This window comes from Equus asinus, chromosome 2 (genome assembly GCF_041296235.1).
Source record: "Equus asinus isolate D_3611 breed Donkey chromosome 2, EquAss-T2T_v2, whole genome shotgun sequence".
Classification (NCBI taxonomy): Eukaryota; Metazoa; Chordata; class Mammalia; order Perissodactyla; family Equidae; genus Equus; species Equus asinus.
In genome coordinates this window covers 160097682-160119597 of record NC_091791.1, presented here as the reverse complement: position 1 = coordinate 160119597, position 21916 = coordinate 160097682, and the positions used below count along the sequence as shown (strand labels likewise).

The 21916-nt window shown below is 42.2% G+C and overlaps 1 long non-coding RNA gene across 2 annotated transcripts; it reads left to right on the top strand.

Moving 5' to 3' along the window:
* Positions 1-9: 9 nt before the first annotated feature.
* On the top strand, positions 10-20049 carry LOC106835211 (uncharacterized). 2 transcript variants are annotated; one of them, XR_011501279.1, is made up of 5 exons: positions 10-180; positions 317-468; positions 6230-6342; positions 15391-15564; positions 19010-20049. It is a non-coding gene; the product is annotated as an uncharacterized lncRNA (long non-coding RNA). The 2 variants fall into 2 exon arrangements; XR_006524182.2 differs by lacking the exon at positions 6230-6342.
* The last annotated feature ends 1867 nt before the right edge of the window (positions 20050-21916 follow it).

Sequence of the window (21916 nt, the reverse complement as noted above, 5' to 3'; positions counted from 1 at the left end):
CGCCAGGTCGGCGGCGGGGAGCCGAGCGCGGCGTGCGGCTGTCGCTGCGCGCCGGGGCCCGAGGGGCAGGGAACGCGCGCGCCGGGGAGAGGGGGGCAAGAGTCCTGGGGGCCCGGCGGGGAGTGGGGCGACTTGGAGAGAGAGGATCGCAGCGCCCCACCCGCTTCTCCGGGCGCCCAGGTAACCTCACCTGACCGCCAGCCCTCGGCAGGACGAGGGGGAACCGGGAGCAGACGCGGGAGTGAGTGGGGAGGGGCGCGAGTAGGTAGTTGAGCTTCTCTACGTGCATCCCTCAGCTTTTGCTTTTTGTCTTCAGGGAAACAACTGAAATTCCCTCTCTAAACGGAGATGCTGGTTAGGGGAAGAAGAGTGGGGGCGACAATAGGACGCTTTTAAATCTGCCTTGGAGAGGACTGCGTGGCTGAGAGCGAGCCTGCGCTTCGGTGCCTGCATGGATCGGATGGTGAGGTGAGGAAGGCTTACCGAGAGGCCATTTAGGCTGAAGCTTAAATGCAGGTGTTAAGCTGCCTCTGAGGATGGGAGTCTGGGCACAAGTTTGCACCCAACAGGTACCTAGAGTGTGCAAGTGGGTGACCATGGTTAACGTTCTGGCTTCCTCCAGCGCAAACCCAGACGCTCTGCTATTTTTTTTTAAAAAAAAAAATTTATGTACTTATTTCTTTACTAATGAGGTGGAGGGGGTACTTCTCAGGTAAACTGTGTTCTAATCTGAATTTATGGAGGCCCAGTACTCTGCGAGCAAAAACACAGCTGCTCACAACCTCACCCCGCCTCCACTTTCTTTTTCCCACCTTGGCTCTCTCCCCACAACCAGCAGATCCTGGTTTCTGTTTTTAAATTTACATTTTGTTGTCAGTTCTGTCTAGAGCAAGTGCTTAATTGGTCACTAGAAGATTGAAACACTCACACTAGGCTGCTAATGAGCTCAGGGGTCAGTATTAGGAGAGACAGAAGTTTGAAGTGTTTCCTATAAATGTACCCAAAGCACAATGGGTAAGTGGTTGTCACCCTTTTAAAAATACAACTGTGAAACGGTTGCTAGCTCATTCTAGGCATATAATGCAGCCTTAATTATCCACAGGGATCACAGCACATATGTGTATTATATAAGCTGCACCATGATGAACCATTGGTTCTAGAGCAACCGAGTTTGTTGGACAGCCAGTGGCCCAGGGACTGGGAAGAAGGCTACAGGGTGTGGGCTTGAGTCCACTCAGTGCGCTTCTGCATAAAACGATGTTCAAAGGCACAACCCAGGCTTTGGTGCGAGAAGGATCAGTGAGATGCTTCCTAGGCCTGACATCTTTACCCTATGGAAGCAGTTTTTCACTGCAAATGAGTAAAAGAGTCCACTAAAAATGGAGAAAGGCAGAGCATGTAGATAGAACATTAGAGCGAAGGCAGGTATTCCTTATGTCTGGCTGGGCAGGGAGAAGGTGCAAAGATGAGGATGGATGGATGTCCCATTATCCAATCAGCTTCCAGATGGAATGGTGATTCCCCCAACTCAGGCTTGTGTTTTCTCAGACTTCCCTCCGGCTCCCTTAGGCTCTGGCTCCCTGTATTCACTCCTCTAGTAGACATTTTTGGAGTAAAGGACCTCAGATAAGGAGAGAATGAGGGAGAAAGTTCCAAGGGAAATCTGTTTAACATCTTTAAATGTCCCCAATAAGCTGCGCAACTCAAAATCATTATGTTCTATATGTGTGGCTTTCCCTAACCCTTAAAGATGGTGATCCTAAGACTATAGACTGCAGGAAATACATTTTAAATGTTCTCCCCATGCAATCTTCAAGCACTAGGCTATGACTACATTGTTGATGATTAGTTTACTATTTTGAAATATGCTTTATTATGTCATATAGATTCAACATATGAACACATGTATATATAACACATGTGCATATACACACAAAAGCACCTACACACAGAGCCTATATTTTAAAAGACTCGTCTATTAGATTCGGTGGCCTGTTTTTAGGAAAAAAACCTTACTGTCCCCACTACACCTTGAAAACAATGAACTCTTTTTATTTTTAAAAATTACTCATAAGTTGTTTTACACTTAGTATGTTGTGTTTCCTTTTTTGACCCTGATGAATGCCACTTTCAGTTAATAATTTGCCCTGATAGCACTGCATTAAATATGAAAAGATTCTGTGTAGCTCACCATCTCTGAGTTTCCTCAGGGCATTATCTCCTCCAGCTAGATTCTCACTGTCTCCATTCCCCTCTGATTGAAGATCCCCATTTAAGTTGACAAGAAAGTTCTTCCTTTAGCTCTTATTTAAAACTCATTTTACCCTATTAAAGTAATAGTTTTGGATGAGAAACAATGGAACTTGTAGAAAAAACTTTGGGGTACATTAGACCATCTGCGGATACTTATTAAAAATACAGATGCTAACCTGCTAAATTAAAATCCATGGAAGCGAGGTTTAAGTATCTGCATTTTTATTAAGTTCTTGCCAGTGGCTCTAATAACAATAAGAAGTTGAGAATTTTTGCTTTCAAGAGTAGTAGGACAGGAAGGAATTCTAGAAACCAGGAAATCCTCTCCTCTTGTTTCGTAGACATTAAAATTGACCCAAAGATTAGGTGCCTAAAGTCATAAGGGTAGCTGAGGAAAAAGCTATGAGGAAAGTGCTATTTAAGAGTCCTAAATAAGAGGACCCAATAATTTAAAGGGATGGAAAATGTGATCTTTGAAGAAGGAAAAGGGAATTAAGGTGGTTTGGATCATGGGGACGTAGCCATCTAGAAGCATCTTAAGGAAAATAATACCTGGATTGTTGGCTTTGCAAAGCCGTGTCTTACCAAACAGTAATTTCCATTAAACAGAGCAGAGGGATATTCTCCACATCTAGTGAGAAACACTGTAAAGGCATGTAGCCAAGGGCAGAGTTGAACGTTCTCACAGAGGGAGGGAATGAGTTACTAAGAGTTACTAAGTTACTAAGAGTGATCCAATTTACCACATGGGTGTATCTGGATTTGCTCTTTTCCTTATATGTGCTTAGAACTTCATTCTCTTTTCCACCACAGATTCCCAGGTGAACCTGTTAGCTTTTCATCTTTAACTATGTGGAAAATGAAACCCCCTAGGAACTTTGTGCAAGGTGTAAGAATGAAAGGGAATCTACTGACCTCTCTACTGGACCATAAATTCTTGGGGAGCAGAGGCCATGCCTTATACATCATGGTGCTTTCCATGGTGTCTGGAGCATTGTGGAAACTTAAGTGTGCTGAAGGAGTAGGGTAGCTACTCTGAGTCTCCATTCCCCTTCACCTGGGAAAGCTGCACGTTCCCTGAGTAGAGATGGGTCCTGGCTGCCCCACGACCATAAGTTATGTTCAAACTGAGAGGAGAAAAGGGTTCCCTTTGCCAAGTGAAAGTCCCTGTAGACTTGGGGCAGCCTGGACCCCTCACTAGAAAGCCTTCTTGCCAACTACCAGCCTCCTGCTCCCACTTTGTGCTGTTCTTACTCCCTGTGGTCCCACCACCCGCTGAACTAACCCAGAGAATGCTGTTGAGTGTGCACGGTTTGGGCTGCAGCATCAGAGAGGCAGCCTGGGAGAGCTGATCACAGCTCTGGATCCGTGGACTCCCGGAAGCGCCAGCATCTGTAGCCTCCTGGGATTCGTGTGGCTCTGGAAGGACTGATTCGGTTTGGAATTGGTCTCCGTGTTAAAGTCCTCCACATTTCATTCTCAGACAGCTAGGATTAACTGAGCTTTATCTCTCCCAGTGACCTATATACATCTGTTTCCTAAGGAAACCATCAAATTTTCTTCTGAAGGGGTGAACCCAACTTGTCTTGTGGGACTTGAAAGAACATAAACAGCAGGTGAGATCTACTCCTTTTTGCTGCAAAGTGATTTTTCTCTTTTTTTCTTTTATGTTTCCTTCCCTGTGTTAAGCCCCAGCTCAAATGTTTAGGGAAACACTTTTTGCTTTTACTGCCCAGACAAAATTTAGAGAGTAGTATTTCCAACAGGAGTAAAGCTGTCCAACCCAATCATAAGTAGCCCTAAATATGGTGGCTTCTTGTGTGGCCTGTGACTCCCCTGAGCCTGTTACCTTCAAAACTATTCTGAAATCTCATGGACCCAAATGCCAAGCCGTGTCTTAGCATCAAGAGACTATATATCCAAATAGTGAGGAACTCTAACATCTTCTGCCTGCTAGTCCTTTGAATAAAATGGTATATATCCCTTTAAAAAAATCACATGTACCAATTCTCCATTCCTCACCCATCTTGTATGTAGAGAACATACCTATGTGTAGTAATATCTCAAGGATCAATGTAATAAGACATTGTGGCCAAAGCAGATGTGCGAAATCACAACTAATAAATTAGCACTCCATTAAGAAGCAAATCAGCCCTGCTGTCACATAATCTTTCACGTTTATGTCAAGTCATGATTCCCATTCACATTGGGAGCTTCCCAGGGGGGTTCATTAAACCTGCAGGAAGAGATTTCTGTTAAGTCAACACTATTCAAAAGTCATTCAGCTACAGAGCCCAAGAGCCTACCTGGGGTCTGGGTGCCTGCTTGTTCACACTCTCATTGTCTCTGTCCAGCCGGAGTCCCAGCCGTGCAGGATATAGCTGGGCTTCCTGCTGAGTGCGTTTTCAGTCTGTATAAAAGAAATGAGGAAATTGCAGGGGAAATATACGTGGGGAGGACCTGCCCTTGACAGAGTTGTGAAGCTGGGAGAATTTGTGTTATTTTCCACATGCACCCTTTCTGTACTTCTTCTATATCAGAGTGTGCTGCTAAAAGTTGAAGTCATCCTGTTGCTTTGTATCTTCAGCCAAGATAATTATGTGAAGTTGATATCTGTCGCCAAAGAAACATTCTCTAAGATCTGGAGCTTAAATTCAAGGTTCTTCCTTGCTCTCATAATCATATATGGATTCTCCCGGTTGCCCGGTGTCTTGACCTCCTGAAATTCAGCCAATTCCTGTTTTTGCCTGGACTCTGGGGGCTCAGGCATTATCAGCCCAGAGGCTTTTGTGATTTTCTGGTTCTTGTCGCTGCCTTCTGATCACTCTTGGGCACCAACATCCAAGTCTGGTACAGAGAGCCTCCTGTTTCTGGAGCTGGGGTGAGACTGGAAAGGCATACCACTCATTCATCACTCACCACATGATCAGCTCACTTGTTGCAGTATTTTGATAGTCAGCTGAAGGTTTGTCAAGAGCACACACTCCAACTTTCCCATTTGCTCTGGTTCACAAACTTCTCTGCCCTTTAGAGCTCTCACATCAAATTTCTCTTTTTGATGTAAACTCATCATTCCACTTTGACTATAGACTGCCTTTGGTCCAGTTTCCCATCCCTGGAATTCACCTTGAGTCCACATCCTATTGACCTTTGAGTCTCCCACCATTGTGCTTCACCCACTGCCCATCCCTTACTCCACCACCATGAAGGAAAGTAATCCGATAAACAAGCACACCACGGTGTTAATAACTGATAACCACTTAATGTATTATCCTTCTCAGAGGAATTATCCTCATTTAAGTTGCAAAGCCTTCATTCAGAGAAATGAATTTTTCTAGATAGTTTTCCAAACACAACACAGAAGGAGAGAATAGCTATTTTGGGGCAAAGGATGTTCTGTGTCCTCCCAAATCCCACTCTACAAACACTGGCTTCTTTTATTGATCTATAAAGTGGTCCTACTTGTGGAAATACAGGAATTACATTAATGCAATGGCTCTTACATTTTACTACACCTTAGAGTCACCTGGGGACCTTTGAAAAATCCCAGTGCCTACACTGTATCCCAGACCAATTAAATCAGCATTTCTAGAGGTGAGCCCTGTGCATTGGTATTTTTCAAAAAACTCTCTAGGTGATTCCAATAAGCAGTCGAGCTTGAGCACTAGTGCAGTAATACCCACCACCAACTACTTAGGCAGAAGAGCCCTGTATGACTGCAGTGAAATAGGCTTTCTTCTCATTCTGAGAATGGTGCTTCTGGACACAAAGCCAGAATTTCATTCTGAAAATGTGTTCCTGTGGTTCTGTAAGTACTTAGTATAATCCATACAGGCTAAGTAGTTAGTTGCTAAACTGCAAACACCCATCTCATTTCCTCTCAGTCCGCTCCTGGCCATCTGGTCCTCTGTATTCCCATTACAGGGCCATGTGTGTATTAATGAAATGATTGCATCCGATTACATCTCTTATTCAGAGCACAAGAAGAACAGTCCACGTATTTTGTTCTCCAGCATCACTGTTTCTGCCATGATGTCAATGAATACTTTATTTCTATTACATGCAGAAGTGGGATGGTCTTCAATAAAGGTAAAAGTATAAATCAAATATGTTATTGCTTACAATAAATTTTCAGTTTTGCTGTATGGTATCTATAATATAGATATTTCAGTCAAAAGAATAAACTTTCCCATGTCAGATACTTGTTAGTGGTCTTCATTTTAAAGTGTCTATCATAAAGTTCCTATTAATAACGAAGTTCTGACAATTGGTATACAAGAGGTATCACCTAAGAGCACCTCTGTCTGGGTTAGTTGCTTTTTTCTCCAGTTTCTCTAGGCTTTGTCTCTGCAACAGGTCAGATGGTCAGAAAGCCACATGCCTAGACTATATTTTTCTGCCTTTGCTTGGTGGAGTAGGGGAGTGGGGGAAAAGGGACCCACTTCTTAACCTAAATATTTACCATAGTCTTTTGTGTTGTTGCAACTAAGACAGTTCTCTCCTAAGGGAAATTATAGTGCCAACTCTTCAAATAAAAAGGAAATTTTTCCATCTTGCGACATCTGAATGAATAAAACTGAGTGCAGGATGGATGAATGAATGAATAACATGGTACTCACTCTATCAACTGGTCATCTTCTCTCTTACCCCTTTACCTTCCTAGAGTATACAATAAAAAATTGATAGAGGTGCATGGATAGTTACTGTGTATACATGCATTGTGGCAACCAAATTCCACCAACTTATTATTTGATTTTTTCACATACAGTTTCTTGGCCCTCTCATTCATTTGTTTGTTCAATGAAGATTTATTCCTTGCCTACTATGTGCCAGGGGCATACAGTAGTGAGCAAAATAATGTGCTTCCTGATCTTATCGAGTTTAAAATCTAGTACAAGAGATATATACCAATTAATCAAACAATCTCAAATGTGAATGTGCAATTTTAAACCTGTGATAAGTGCTGTCAGTAGATAGCTCTGAGATAGCAGCCCTGAGTACATAGTGGGGCAGGGAGGAGCTGACCTACTTTGTGGGGAGGGGTCGGGGATGAAGGGCATTCTTTAGCTGAGATCTAAAGGAAGAGTAATAGTAAATCAGGTGAATGGGGTGGAAGAGGAGCATTCTGAGCTGGGGGAACAGTGATGAGCAGACCCTGGGGAAGAAGAGAGTTGCACATTTGAAGAACTGCAAGGTCTCCAGGGCTGGTTCACAACGTAAGAGGGGAGGGTTTGAGACAAGCCTGGAGAGGCAGCCAGGGATCTGATCAATCAGAGCCCTAGAGGCCAGGGGAAAGATGTTGGCATTTTTCCTTAAAGAAATGTGAAGCTTTTGAAGGCTAGTAAGAGGGGAGTGGCATGATTAGTCTTGTTTTTCAAAGCTCAATCCATTTGCATTATGGGGAGAATAGATTGGAGGGAGTGGGCAAGAGTGGATGCAGGGAAACTAGTGAGGATACTACCGCTACCGATGGGCTACATTCAAGTAACACCCATAGGCACTTACCTTCCTTCCCTTGGGGCTCTGCAGCTACACCAAGGAACTGCCTCTATTATTTAACCTTGTCTCCTCTCAGGGACATGAGCTGGATGATTTCTCAGGAACCATCCCAAACTCATAATCCTCTTTATTTATATAGGGAATAAATAGACCCTGATTGTAATGGTCAGCATAAATACTTCTGTGAGTAGTTGCGTCTTACAAATTGGGATGCGTCTTTCAAATGCGTTCATCTCTGGGCACAGTAAACAGATTGTGGAGGGCAACCCTTTAGCAATTTCACAGAAATGGTAAGAGTGGGGCCCTCAATTAGGGAGGACTGGGCTTCTGTGCATCCTTTTTTTTTTTTGCCTACGAAACCCAGGTTTTGCCTGAGTTCTACAGTTCTCCAGGAGCCCGAGCAAAATCCAGGTGGAGGGTGGGCTTCTTGGCAGAAGGAAAAGCGTGTTGAGCCATCAATATTTGAGAATTTCCTGAGATTTGGGGCATTCATTTTGAACAACACTATTTAAAGATGGTGCAGCTATCAAATAGAACAAAGGAGATCAGCACTGCTGTTGCTGAACAAATCCTGGCGAGCAGAACACAAGTGAAAGTTGTCTCCCTAGGAGACTGTAAATTTACTCCAAATCTGGTGCCATAACTCCAACTGTTTCTGAGGTTCCTCTTTTTGAATTGTCTTCAGAGCCCATGGTTAGCTTTAAGAAAGTCTTCAATACTTGAAAAATCACACCTCGTTTTTCACTACAAGTTGTATAAGCCAGCTTGATTACCCAATTTATTTTCATTAGTGGCATCTGAAAAATACATATTTTGATGAGTCTGAATTTAAAAGAGGAAGAAAAAATGATTTGCACCTGCATCTTGTAGAGTTTCTTGGCAACTGTGAGCTAGGATTCAGGTTCCTTCTGTTTCTCCAGCATACAAATTGGAAGGTTTCCTGGTGTTGTCCATTAATATCCAGTAAATTTTGGCTGTTGACAAAATCAGATTCATCTTCAAAGGATGGGCTTGCCATCACTGGGGATATTCATAAGCATATTTGCAGCCCCAGAGCAAATAACAGCAAGCAGTGGGTGAGTTCCTAAAATGTTCTGTGCACTGGCAGCACGCTATAATGTGCACATGGGTGACCTTCCAAGTGGTAGACAAGAGGAGCTACTTTGAAATATATTGTTATTCACACTGTCAAGTGTGTGTATGTTCGTAGCATAGGGTGGGAATGCACATAGCTTTTTTGATGAATGAATAGGTCATATAGGATAGGTTCACCTGTCACTCAAAGTGTGTTTCCTGGCAATATTATTACAATAACAACATTAACAATATCGCCACCTATGTTTGCTTCTTATCTTGGTATCTTAGCATTTTAAAGAGCACTTCCCCATCACCCACCCCTGGAAAAAACCTTTTAATTCCCGATATGTTATTTACATAAAAATATGTAAATTATTTGACTTAGAAGAACTTGGAACTATATTCTAAAGTATACTTATATTTTATATTTATCACTTAGTGCAGTCTTTAAAGTTTCAAAAGACAGATATGAGAAAGATAAATTACCTAAAGCAAGAAAGTTATATACGTATATACTGGATGTGATAGAGACAGATTTAATATGTTGGTCTACATTGTGAAGATAGAGGGTAGTTTGTTTATTTTTCTTGCTCTTCCATACAATTTTATACATCTTGTCAACTACTGAAGAAATTTCCAAGCTACTACTAGTTAAATGCAAAAACTACAAGAACTACTGTAATGTCTCAGAGGATCACTAAATGCATATTAATCCAGAGCACTTTTTTTTTTTAAGATTTTATTTTTTTTCCTTTTTTCTCCCCAAAGCCCCCTGGTACATAGTTGTATATTCTTCCTTGTGGGTCCTTCTAGTTGTGGCATGTGAGACGCTGCCTCAGTGTGGTTTGATGAGCAGTGCCGTGTCCACGCCCAGGATTCAAACCAACGAAACACTGGGCCACCTGCAGTGGAGCACGCGAACTTAACCACTCGGCCACGGGGCCAGCCCCTAATCCAGAGCACTTTTAAAAGCACTGATATCATATCTAGTCCTCCTAACAACCCTTGGGTAGAAAGCATTTGTTGTCACCAACCTGGAACATGACTCTCAAAGATCTATCTGCAGCCCAGAGCTCTCTGCTGAGCTCCAGACATCTGCAGCACACGACCTATTGGGTATCTCCACATGGATGGCCTCTGGACACCTAGAAGTCAAAATATTGATGGTAGGCTTTGTTATTTCCTCTCAAATCCTGTCCTTTTCAGTTTGTCCCCTAGATCCATTCTCTGACATTCTCAAGCCTCCTCTGTGCCTGGGGAGGCTGACCTCTGCAGATTGAAACTTTGGGGTCCATTTATGTTTGGCCAGTGGGAGGCCCTGCCAAAAGACTGCAGAGTGAAAGGGGTAAGAGGTCAGGGTATTTACTCCTCCCTGCTTTGCGAAGTTTTGGCTGCATCTCTTCTTGACTGCAGTTTCTTTCATGGCCCCCAGCCTTAGGGTAGTAATAGCTTCTCACTGTTGCTGGAACCTGAGTGTCTCAATAGCTCTTGTTGGTTCCCTTAAGCCTGCTCACACATCTATAAAAAGTTCCTCCAAGGGGCCAGCCCAGTGGTGTAGTGGTTAAGTTAATGCCCTCCACTTTGGTGGCCCTGGGTTCCCAGATAAAGATCCCAGGGTTGGACCTACACACCACTCATCAAGCCATGCTGTGGTAGCATTGCCCATACAAAGTAGAGGAAGATTGACACAGATGTTAGCTCAGGGACCATCCTCCTCAAGCAAAAGGAGGAAGATTGGCAACAGATGTTAGCTCAGGGCCAATCTTCCTCACCAAAAGAAAAAATCCCTTCAAAAATCCCAGCTTAGTGAGCCATGTGTTCCTTGCTGGGACCCTAATTAATACATCACCCATCCTTATTTATTTTTACATCAGCCTTGTTGCACAAAATCTAACCTATTTGCTCAAGCTGGAAGTATAGAAGTCCATTCCTACTTCCTCACCCGTGCATCAAATCATTATGACCTGTTTATCCCCTAGATATCTCTGAAAGCATTCTCCATTTCTCTCTTCCCTCCATAACTTATTTGATCCAGGCCCTCCAAAGAGCCTCCCTACTTATCTTCTAAATCATCCTTCACACTGTTATGGAATGGCCTTTCCATAATGAAATCTGGCCAACCTACTGTAATTCTTCGGTGGTTCCTACAGCCTTCTGCGTAGGTCACACTCTTTAGCAAGCCCATAAGGGGAGTTCATTAGGTCTGGCCTGTACCTGCCTCTCTACCTCAATGGCCTGTCTTCTTCCCATACAATCCTGCACTCCAGCCACACAGATCTCCGTGCAGTTCCCCAATGCACCATCCTCTCCCACATTTCGGGTGTGCCGAGAAGGCCTGCCACTCACTTTTCCCACTGGTTGGCTCTAACTCGTTGGCCTCAAACCTCCTTCCCTGCTGTAACCCCCAGAGGAGAGCTATGGCATGAATGAGGGCATATAATGGACTAAATGGTACTGCAGATAAGTCCTCCCTTCTCTCAGGAACTCCAGACCAGCTCTCGTGAGGGGAATTTAGGCAGAAACCTTAGCAGGAATAGAGCGAGCATCCTTGGAAGCTAAGCGCCTCTGTATAGCTCTCAAATCCATCTGCCTTTCTTCATCTCTCCACCACTACCCTAGTTCAGGCCACTTAACATTTCTTCCTTGAATAATTCATTAGCCTCCTCATCGTCCTCCCTGCCTCCAGTCTCACTCCCTGTCTATTCACCCTAAATAATGCCAACCAGAGTGATCTTCCTATGTTGCAAGTCTTATCCTTGCTCTCCTATCTACACTTCACTAATAATAGAAAATTAAAGAGTCCAGACTCTTTAGCATGGTATGTGAGGTCTTATATGAACCAGCTCTTGCTTATCCCTTTAGTTTCATCTTTTATAGCTTCTCCTTAAATCGTAAACTCCAGCCCCCAGACTGAACTCATTACAGTTTCCTAAATTTGCCATGGCACTCATGCCTCAGGCATGCTTTAGGCCGTGCCCTCTGCCAGAAGGCCTCTCCTGCAACCTTCTCCTAACCCTTGCTTGATCCCCCAGACCCTGTCCAGCTACGCCCTCTAGGAAGACACCCCTACTTCTCAACCACATCCCCTGCACCTTTGTGTTTGGCATTTCCAGCATATGGTTCTCCCTACTGTATGATAATCGTCCTCACCAACAGGCTGTAAGCTTATCCAGAGCAGGAACGGTTCTATTTCTGTTTTATTTTGTTTTGCTTTTACCTTTATATCTTTCAGTACCTCACACAGTCTATGGAATGAAAGAGGCACTTCAATATTTGCTCAGTGAAGCTTCATAAGTAGAGCAGGGTGCTGATCCAGAAGAGGGAGGTGTAGTATCCAGGTTTTGCCATGACCAGCAGAATCCACTCATCAGCTCTCCACTCTGGTGCCACTTCTCAAGAATCCTTTCTGACCTTAAGCTTTTTCTTGTGTAGGCTTGGTGCCCCATAGGGGGCACGTGTTTTTGAAGAGAGAATGACATGGAAGCAGGAAAGATTTGGGCCTACATTCTGCTTTGTAGCTAGTTTCTAGCTGTACAACTGGGGCTTAATTATTTTGCCTCTCTGAGCATGGATTTCATCCCCTGTAAAATGCCAATATTGTCACTGGGTGGCTGGGAGCATTACAAGAACGTGTTACCTGGCACATGGTAAGTGCTCAACAAATGCTAGTCTCCATCCCTCTTTTGTGCTCTCTCAGCACTCTGTACACATCCCATCAGCTTTCTTGTCTGCCTCCCTACCATCAAGGATTGTCCCTTTTATCCCTGTACCCACAGGACCCATGGAAATTGCTCAATAATTGTTTGTTCACTGAATAAAATCTCTTGTGTTATTGATTATCAACTTGAGGTCTAGAAAGATTAAATGACCTGCTCAAATCATAAGGCTAGGAAATGGCCAAGCCAAGAGCCACAACACAAATCTAATGCTTAAGCCGATGCTTGATTGGTCCAACTGCAGGAGATCAATGTATATGTATACCTATGAAATAGAATCTGTGCACATCTACACAGCACATCCTCACAAAGACTGATCAAGTATTAGGCACCATCTAACTCCCCCTAATGGAAGAAGAGGATTCTATATTTATCTCTTATCTCCATCACTACCACTTTGCCCCATCACATACTTCATCCTTCTTGTTGTACCATCTTCCTAAAATAAATATATTATAATTTTGTTGAATAGATAGAGTTTATATTATGATGGGTATGTAAACATTCTTTCCAACTTAGTGATTTAGCATTCCTTAATTTCTCCCTTTTGTACAAAACTTTTTCTCCCTGATATGAACATTCCAAGTTCTCCAATCCGGACTGCTTGGAGAAATGAACAACTGATGTGCTGGGTTGTAACTCCTCCATCATCCTGGGAATTCTTTGTTTTTCTCTTCTGTGTGGAATCATTCGCATCATGTTTTCTTGTTTCTTGGTGTTCTCCCTTGTATTGATGAAGCGCCTCCTCTAATAGTTTTCTGAGAGTACATGAGAGGAAAATGTTAAAGGCCGCTCACATCTGTGATTGACTTCAATCTACTGTCACATGATGGTTTCCTTCAGAACATAGAGGTATTCCTCTATCGTCTTCCAGCTTCCAGTGTTACATCTGAGAAGTACAAAGTCATCCTGAATCTTGAATAGTGTATGCAAATTTTTCTTTAGAATCTTTTTCAGATCTTCTCTTTACTGTTGGCTTTCTGAAATCTTTCAATAGTTTGCCTCATGTAGATCTTTGTATCATTTACTGTGCTAGATATTCAGAGGGCTGTTTCAGTCTACTCTCGCATCTTGGTTGTAGGAAAAGTTCTTGAATTATGTCGTCGATGGTTTCCTTCTGACCCTCACCCCATGGCTCTGTTCTCTCCTGCTAGAATTTGTCACTTGGATATTGGTCCTTCTGGACCTCCTCTTTACTTCTCCATCTCTTTGCCCTGCTTTCTGGGAGATTTCCTTAACTTTTCTTGCATCCCTTTCACTGCATTTTTTAAATTTCTGTAGTCATATTTCTAATTTGCAAGAGTTCTTTTGCACTGTCTTTTCTCTCTCTCAGGATAATAATTATAATTTTTGAGATTTTTCTTCTTCCTATATAGTCTGTGTTTCTTCTAAACTTTTTTTTAAGTTTATTTTGATCTTTATATTTCACGTTAGAGGCTTTTTTCCTCGGGTGTCATCTGACTAATGGTTGTCAACTCATGTTGAAAAGCGAATTAAGCTCCACGAAACTGATTGGAAACACCAAGTGCATGAGAGGGGCCTGCTAACTGTGGGCTTTCAGTGTAGAGCAGTGCTATTGGCATCTGGTGGGTGGAGGTCAGGGATATTGTTCACCATCCTACAATACACAGGACAGCCCGCCATAACAAAGAGTTATCCTGCCCAAAATGTCAGTAGTTTTGGTTGAGAAATCCTGGTATAGAGTATCTCGTTGGGTCATTTACTTAGGAAATCCTAATATTGGTGGTTTTTATCTTTTTCTTGGGCTGATCAGAATCTGCAGATGAGAATCCTCCAGTCTCCTTCCTGGAGGGTACAGCCTGCCTTCCAACATTCTGGGAGCCAGTAGGGAGAAGTGAGCTGGTGGTTTCAAAAATCATCCTGCAAAGGTCACTTAATCACTCTGTTGACAATATTGTCTCCCCATGGTCAACTGTGATCAATGTTCCCCCAGTCTAGAGACCATCTCCAGAAGCTAACTATCTAGTTTTCTGCCAGGGGACAGGAAAGGTAGCTGCTTGGCTCTATGGAGTGGAAAAGGAGACACAAAATTTTAATTTCTTCTTAAGTAGACTTTTAAACAATCATTTTGATTTTAGCTACATCTTTACCCCTTCTTCACTCCCAGTTCCTAAACTTTTACAACATGAGGAGGGGAGGCGAGTTTCTGCTGAATAAAATAGTTGCTGCTCAGCTTTTTCTACAGCTGACTGCTTAGTTTTTATCACTTGTCTATCTGCTTTCCATTTTTCTATTCTCTTTGCCTTTATAGATTATGTCTTCTTAAAAATCCCTTTACTATCTTAATAGTGAGATTTCTGAAGGGAATGAGAATAAATGTATGTGCTCCTCTGTCTGTTATGTGGAGGTCTCAGTTTTATTTTTCATGTTGAAGCATTCATTGCTATTCTCCAATAGGGGAATTCTGAAAACAATGCTTCTGTACTGAATACAAGGTGAAATGTCTGCGTTCTGTTGAATCTCTCATGTCTAGTTTGGAAGTGCATGTTATCAAATGGATTTTGATGTCAGGAGTGGTTTGTTTTTTTTTTTTTTTTATCTTTGAGAAATCTACTGACTACAAATATGAGGAGAAACTAATTTGGAGCCCATATAATCTGCAGGATGCAGTGTGATAGGAACCAGAAAAAAGTTTTTTTTTAACCTAAACCCAAGAGAAAACAAGAATCCAAACATAATCTGCTAAAAATAAAATAGCAGAGTGGACTAATTGACTAACTGAAGTACTGTGTGAACAGAATTCAGATTTCTTCAGCTGACCAGCTTCCCAAGCAGCTGCAAAAATGATGTTAACTCAATGTCACTGGCTGTGATCTCTCCCTAGAAATGTAATTTTCACTGTTGTCCTTTGAAATCTGGTGACTCTGGAGAGGACCTGGCTTGTGCTCTGGATTTCCATTCTATGCCCAGATGCTTCTCTCAACGCCAACTGAAGCATCATTTGCATTAAAAAAAAAATGCTTTGAAAGCGAAGAGGAGATGTAGCCACGCTTCCCAGGTACAGTGGGTGCTGGCTATGATTGCTTCACACTCTATCTTCAAGTCTTGCATGAAGTCAGACATTACATTCCACCACCGGGAAGGAGAATTTCTAATGTCAAGTACAAATCAGGATTAAAGGCACATTTGCATTGAAGTTGTGCAAATAAATGCAGCCCAGAGCAGCTGAAACCTGAGCTTGGAATGACGTGACTCCTCCATTTTAATATCTATGGGGGCTACTTGTATGGTGCCATGGCAACAGCACCACCTTTGATGGTGCTCCTGAAGGAAATCTTGCAGAAACATGGTCAGAATACGTGAGAATTTGGTATTGATTTGATAAGCCAGTCATCAGAGTATTTCATGTCTTATTGTGTTTAGTTGTGTATTTTTTAACTTTTGAGAAATTACACAAATAATATTCAGCTTAGAAAAATTAGAATATGCAAGTAACTAAAGAAAACTACCAGTAGTTTTTCCATTCAGATGTAAACACTGCCTTGCATTTATTTTGCTATGCCTGTAACGCAACTGTATTAAAAAGGGAGAGCAATTTTTTTTGAGAAGAAGAATGAAAGGATTTCCTACTCATAGTCCTTCACTGAAAGAATTAAAAAGAACTTTCAATCAAGAAGGAAATTAAACCCAGAGTTGGACATGATAAAAAAGTATGGAAAAAAAAAGATAGTCTTGTTTATAAAAGTAAGTATCTACTGTAAATATTTAATGTGGGCAGAGTGGGGATAAAAACAAGGCAACAATAACAGGAAAGACTTAGAAATTAACTTTAGATTGTGTTGAGTTAAATGTGTATTAAATGCTTAAGAGAAAACATAAAAAGAATAGAAATGGAATATAAAACTTCCAGACTAGTAGAGAAAACATCAATTCAATAGAAGTCAGTGTCTTAGTCTGCTCAAACTGCCAAAACAAAATACCATAGACTGGACAGCTTAAAAACCAGAAATTTATTTTCTCACAGTCTAGGAAGTCCAAGATCAAGATTCCAGCTGACGGAGTTCCTACTGAGAGCTCTAGTCCTGGATTGCAGTGGCCACCTTCTCACTATGTCCTCAAATGGAGGGAAAAGAGAGAAAGCAAGCTCTCAGGTGTCTCTTCTTATAAGGGCACTAATCCCATCATGAGGGCCCCACCCTCATGACCTTATCTAACCCTAATTACCTCCCAAAGGCCGCTTCTCCAAATACCATCACATTGGAGGTTAGGGCTTCAACATATGAATTCTGGAGGGACACAAACATTCAGTCCATAATTATCAGTAAAAGGAAACAAAACAAACAAAACCAAAAGCATAATAAATTTTAAAAAACAGAAATTCAACTATAGAAGTATCAAAATGATTTATTTGGTGGCATACTATCTAGTAGTCAAAATGAATGAAATGAATCTATATACGTATCAGCAAGAATAGATCTTGAAAACCAAATGTTGAATGAAAAAAGCAAAATGCTGGATAATAAGTGGAATATGACTCCATTTGTATAAATGTTAAACACAGGAAACAATAGCCTTTGTTTTCTGTATGGATATTTAGTAAATATGGATATTGAGTAAATGCATAAAAAACACAGACTCATGGACCAGAAGAACAGGCAGGAATTTCAGGAGAGTGGAGGAAAGAAGGAAGGAGGCTGAGGAGGAGTGCAGTAGTGTGTTGCTTAAAGACAGGGATACGTTCTGAGAAATGTGTTACGCGATTTTGTCATTGTGCGAACATCATAGAGTGCACTTACACAAACCTAGATGGTATAGCCTGCTACACACCTAGGCTATATGTACTCATCTTATGGGACCACCATCATATATGCAGTCCGTCATTGACTGAAATGTCCTTATCTGCTGCATGACTGTACAAAGAAACTTCCATTATATCTGAAAAGATTTTTAACATCTTCTATATGGCAGGCCTAGTGTTAGGTGTTGAAGATGATAGAATGAGCAGAAACAGAGGAGGTTCCTGTCCTCATACAACTAGTGATCTGAAGGAAGGCTAGATATTTACCAAATAATCATTCACAAAAACGTAAATTATAACTCTGATAAGTTCAAGAGTGGTGGCAGGGTCGTGCAGGAGTTGGGAGAAAGGTAACGCTCTAAATGGAGAGACCAGTATGTACAGAAGCCTGGCGGCGGGAGTGGGCATGTACAAAGTGGTAGGGCTGCAGATGGGGAAAGGATGAGAGAGCTAGGGCTGGAGAAGGAGACAGGGTCTTGTAGGCCACATGGAGAGTTCGGTCTTTATCTTTCAAGGAGCAGAAAGCCATTGAAAGGTTTGATATGGTAGGGGGAGATTCATCAGAGGTGTAATTTTAAAAGATCACTCTTGATACAGTGTAGGGACAGAATTGGGGGCGGAGGGCAAGAAGAGATATGTGGAGTTATTACAGCAGTCTGGGCAAGCCTGGGCCTGGGAAGGTGAGGGAGGAAGTTGAGGAGAAGGAGGTAAAATTTATTTGACAGAGTCAAGAGATTTTTAGCATTATATTCAGAAGGACAGGTCATAGATTGGCCATGAGAAGTGAGGGAGAAAGAAGTGGTAAAGATGAGTCTCTTACACAGCTGTACAGACAGTTTCCATTTCAGAGAGAAGAGCCCTGGGAGAAGACCAGCTTGGGAGGAGAAGATTATGAGTTTGGTTTTGGGCAAGTTGAATTTAAAGTGCCTTTGAGACATGTGAGTAGAGATTCAAGGAGAGAGTTGAAAATAAGAGTTTGAAACATAAAAGTGGGAATCAAGACCAGGGACCAAGTAATTGAGGGAGAGATTACAGCATGGGAAGATGGCCTAAGTCAGTCCTGACAAGTTCCCTGATGGCTGGTGGGTAGAAGATGAACCTGCAAAGGCTACAGAAAAGCTAGAAGTTGGAGAAAAACCAAGAGAGTAGAGCCTGGAAAGAGGATGTTTCAACAAGGACAATGGTCAGCTGTGAGAGGTTAAAAAGTTTCTCTGAATTAGGCACCATGGAGGTCATCAGAGACTTTCACAAGAGATGCGTCAGTGGAGGGAAGTGACAAACTTCAGTGGGCTGAGAAATGAGTGGGTGGAAAGGCGACGAGGCAGCGCTTTTGAGGAGTTTGATTATGAAAAGAGAAAGAGAGTAATAGCTAGAATGGGATATGGGGTTTAGGTAGACTGATTTCTAATGGAAAGACTTGGACCTGCATGGTTGATATGAGAAATTGAAGGAGTTTCAGTCTCTGGCTTCTGTTTTCTTTTTGAAGTTGGCAGGGGCAAGTCATGAAGGACAAAGAGGAAGGGAGAGCAGTGAGGGTAATTGTTCCAAAGCTTAAGAAAGAAAGTTTAAAATGGCTACCAGTTATCGAATATTCACTGCACTAATCTTTAGCCTTATGTGCTTTGTCTCTCTACATAGGGGTACAAGTGATTTCTCCAGTGTTGTGAGATTTTTGTTTAATTCAGTTTAATTTTTTTCTCTTTAGGATCCCATTCTGTAGTTCAAATTCCGCACTGCACATGGAGCTGGAACTTATGAAATGATGGCCAAGTCCTGTATGTAACCACTGGAACCATCTAGAGCCATTCTTGAGAACGTGCTGAGCGGTGTGGTCTAGTGGAGCAAAAAAAGCCCTGAGCATGCAGAAGTGGATGGGACAATATTGAGAATGCAGCTGGGCCACTGCTGGTTGAAGTGGCCTTGGGGAAAGGGACAGGACGGCATCAGAAATTGATGACTCTCCCCTCCTTTTCTATCCCTCCCACCTATACACACATTCCATCCAAATGATGACTCACTTGGTCCAACCCTAAGAAGCAAAGTACTCAGAGGAAAGGAGGAGCCTTCAGATTTATTCCTGAATCACTAATGATATTGTCAGAGGCTCTGGGCAAGATACTTGACTTTCTTGTATCCTGGTTTCCTGTCTGTGAGAGTGACCCTGATGCCAGGCTCCTGGCAGCCTGTGGGGTCTGTGAGAGATGGTGTTAAATGAGAGGCTCTCTTGGGTAACTCAGTTCCCACCCCCAAAGTTCAGTGTCTTCATCTATAGGGTTGGACTGGATGTTCTCAGGTCCCTCCCAGCTCTGCCTCTCTCTATTCTCCAAGCGGGGAACAGGGTAGGGGAATTTTTGAACTAAACAGGGTGATGGACATGACTGTCTCTTCCAGAAAAGGCACAGAGGCTGTGTAAGCAGCGTCTGTGGGGTTTGCCTCAGTTCTCCTTCCAAACTTCTTTCTCCCAGGTGATTCCTGAGGCCTCTCGGGAATGCTCCCAACTGACCCGAAATATTCACAACTCAAATCATCAGGAAGGATGACTTCAATTCTGCCTGAAATCGCCCCTGCATGTGGTAGGATGGAGCAAAGAAATAAAAATAAATTACTGAAGGAAATGAATAGGATTCTACTATCTACAAAAGACGACTTGGAAAGCAGACAAGAATAAGCAGGGTCTATTTTAGTATTGTCATGACTTTTCTGTATAGTTGAAATTTTCCCTAATAAAATGTTTTTTAAGGACTATCTGAAAATTGATTGCTGTAAACCAGTGATTTTCTAACTTTTTTTCACCATGATCCACAAAAAAAGCATTTTACGTTACAACCTAGTACATATACCTATAAGCTAAAACAGAGGTTCACAAAACATTTACTCTCACTATATACAATATCCTGTAATGTTTTTTGTCCTCTATCCTGCATGGTTATTTTTTTTAGATGCTGGTTGGAACCTGTTTAATTGATTTCAAAGCTCATTTAATGGATCATAACCCACAGTTTGAAAAACACAGTTCTAAATAGTGTCAAATCGTTCTGGCGGGCAATTGAACATTTGCCTGTTGGCCTGGGTCAAGAGAAGAATAATGACTATTTTTGGAGGGATGGAAGAGAACAAATAGTCATGGAAATTTGCCCAGCCTTCTTGGAAAGTCTGACCCTTGTTTGGCCTGGGTGGGGTATCATCAGGGCTTAGCAAAATGAGAGAGCTTTACAAGCCACCAATTCTGTGTACGTGGCCCAGTTAGCCAATTTTTCTTACACAGGTTTATTTGCTTCTAAAAACTGAACTGCCAGCAAGAGGTCATGGCCTGGACTGCTCTGAGCAGCTTTTCTTCCCCATCTGCCTCCTGTTTGTGCCTTCTCTGAGGCTCAAGCCGGTCCTCAGGTATTTCTCTAATTTACCCACAGTTGTGAACTTATATCTTGTCATCTCTACCCCCTTTCCCCATCTCCCCAATGTTGGCTGTCCCCTTAAACTCAATGTCATGGACAAAAGCAACATCTTCTAAAGAGGGCAGATGAGGACATGGGTGAGATTTGCTCAGCCCTTAAATCTTATTAAAGCAAAGGTTGGGCCCGGTAAGCAGGGGACAGACAGAGAGCCTGATGTCTGGAAAAGAGGATGTCTAGGGTATGTTCAACTTCAGTATTCAGGACGAAGTGTCAGCAGTTCAGTCCTTCAACAAATCAATCACCTGCTAGAGAAGAAGGTGAGAATTTCAGGACGGAATCGTTAATTCAAAAGACATTAAGAAATACCGAATAGGCAGCACCTTAATCTACCATAAAATAACTTCAGGGATGCAATTTTTCAATGCTTTATAAAGGGCCCACAAACCCAGGGTATGGTGTATGTGAAATTTTCACTGACTGGAAGCGAATGTTTGCCATGAATGAACTTCCCCCTAAAAAACCCATCTCCTCAGCTCATGCAAATGTTGCTATTTGGACTGAGTGGAAAGGCATTTCCACTTCTCCTACAGCAAAAGCTGTATTTCTTTCAATATTAAGGTTAATGAGGGCTGGGGCCCTGTAATCTACATGAGTAGGTTAATTCTCATGTGTCCTAGATAGTTGAGAGAGAAAGAGATTTAGAACTTCGGCTGAAGGGGGATGCACACGCTGCCAAACCGGAAATTAATGCATGCAAAGGAAGTAAGGAAAAGCACCCCCACAAAAGGGTCTCTGTCCCTCAGCTCCTCCATCTATAAGGTAGAGATGCTCACCTTGACTCCTTCCTCCTCTGTGCATGAATGAGAGATGTCAGTTCACAGGTATGCGATTCAAGGCTTGATTATATTAGAGGAAAAAATATTTTGTCAAAAATCAACAGACCTGCTATGACATTGCTGGTAGGACACTAATCTCAAGTGTATTTTCAGAAGTAAAGATATGGTTGGAGTTGAGCTCATATCCTGTCATCAAGTGCATGGGTTTGCAACATGCTCCTGGAAATATCTTCACTGACAAAGCTGAAAGTTGAAAGTTACAAAACATTACAAATAAATGAAACTATTCCTATCTATTCATTCAAAATGATAATACATTTTGCCAAAAGGCAAAGGAATGTGACCCCTATCATGGCCTTCTCCCCTTTTCAAGGCTACTTT